Below are 1,813 nucleotides of genomic sequence, written 5' to 3' on the forward strand. Positions count from 1 at the left end.
GTGTTTCTTACCTCGCCTGCAATCCGGTCCAACACCAACGCACCAAACACATCGAGATAGATCTACATTTTGTTCGCGATCGTGTTGCTTTCGGTGATGTCCGTGTGTTGCACGTCCCGTCGAGTTCTCAGTTCGCTGATCTGTTCACCAAGGGCTTGCCATCTCCGGTGTTTCATGAGTTCCGTTCCAGCCTCAACGTCCAAGCAAATGGAGTTCCGGCTGAGGGGGGGTGTTGAGTTGTGTGTAACGGGCTTTGATGCATGCCCATGTAATGAGGATCACGGGCCTGCGTGCCCATTGACTCGGGTTGTGCCCGCTGTATATATATGTACACTTGAGGAATAAACACGTAGAAATATTCTCCAACTAAAAGTCCATCACAAGTTCACAACCCGCACTTCACAATCTCACCATCTTCACATAACTATATAACAACACAATTCAAAGAACACAAATAAATTATTCAGAGAAGATAGTGCATACAATCAAACATTTATTCGGTTAAAAAGTTGCTTCGCTTTTTCACAAAACTGCACAACCGGATCTGAAAAGAATAAGAATAATCAAAATTGCAATACCGAATCTTCTACACACATTACCGGAAGTGGCAATCAAACCAAATGAATATTTACATGGAGCCCAGCTTCCGTACAAAACTGTTGAAATCAGTAAGGAAGAAAGGAAAGAAATATCCACAGAGGAGGAAGGGGAAAGGGAGTCTGTCCAGCACCACGTCGTCCTTTCGCCGGCGCTGCCGCATAAGGCAGAGGAATAACAGCCACACCCCCAGCACGGCATCTGGCCGGAGCACATCAAGAGGACCGACAGGAGAGGAAACATCTGCAGCCCGCCTGCCTGACATGGAGACCTGCACCACGCAACCCGTAGAAATGAACCACTGGTCGAAACCACCGGCCATCTCGGCATCAGATAGGCAGAAAGATAGGGGGAAGACCCACTAGCACCAGCAGGCCACTCGGGAGGCCGCTGCCCAAGTCAGCTGCCGACCCCGCGCACACCAGTGCAGCATGCCACAGCCCCTAGCACAGTCGTGCCGGTGCCCCATGCTCTCCACCACGGCAACCGCCCCGCCGGCGCGAGATCCAGCAGACCACGCGGGGGACCTCCGCCCCATCCAGTGGCCAACAGCGCTCACACCAGCGTTGTGCACCACGGCCTCGAGCACGGCCGTGCGCCGCATGGCACCATGCCGGAGCAACATGCGTCGCCGCCACCACCTCCACACGCGCTAGCCGGAGAAGCAACCCCGCCGCTTCCCGCCAGATAGAAAGACGCCCCGCCGTCTCCATCCCCGGAGACAGACAAGCTTCGTCGGCCGACGCCTCCGGCGACGGTGGGTCAGGGGAGGGAAGGGGAGGAGAAAGTGGCGCCGCTAGGTCTTCACCCCTCAAGTCGCCAGGGGTGGACGACGCGGGGGCCCAAGGGAGAAGGGTGAGATGTGTGGACGGCTGGGCTGCATGCACGGGTGACTACGGCCGATATGCAAAGAACCAAAAAACCAGCGAGGAAAAAAAAGCACGAACCTTTCCTGCTCATGGAACCTTTCGTGGGCTGGGAACCCTTCGCTCGCGGCCCGACGACTGGCGCGGTGCAGGAGGCATGCGGCCTACCTGCTGGGCCTAGTGTCCAAGCATATGTAAAAGTGGTCCAGCTTTATCTCAATGAGGAAATAAATTTCACACACACAAAATGAGAAAAATGTTTAGAGAGAAAGAAAGGGGACCAGATCCCAAGCAGACCATGTGGCTTAGATTGCCACCTCTAGAGAGAAACATAATAGGTTTGCTTTTCC

The 1,813-nt window shown here is 54.3% G+C and overlaps 1 long non-coding RNA gene across 1 annotated transcript in view; it reads right to left on the reverse strand.

Annotated features, from left to right (window-relative positions):
* Positions 1-440: 440 nt before the first annotated feature.
* LOC119280799 overlaps positions 441-1,813 on the reverse strand; it is a 4,803-nt gene continuing 3,430 nt past the window's right edge. Inside the window, exon 2 of the long non-coding RNA XR_005138179.1 lies at positions 441-868. This is a non-coding gene — a long non-coding RNA (uncharacterized LOC119280799). The remainder of the gene's footprint in view (positions 869-1,813) is intronic.

The sequence above is a fragment of the Triticum dicoccoides genome, chromosome 1A (assembly GCF_002162155.2).
Source record: "Triticum dicoccoides isolate Atlit2015 ecotype Zavitan chromosome 1A, WEW_v2.0, whole genome shotgun sequence".
In the NCBI taxonomy this organism is placed as follows: Eukaryota; Viridiplantae; Streptophyta; class Magnoliopsida; order Poales; family Poaceae; genus Triticum; species Triticum dicoccoides.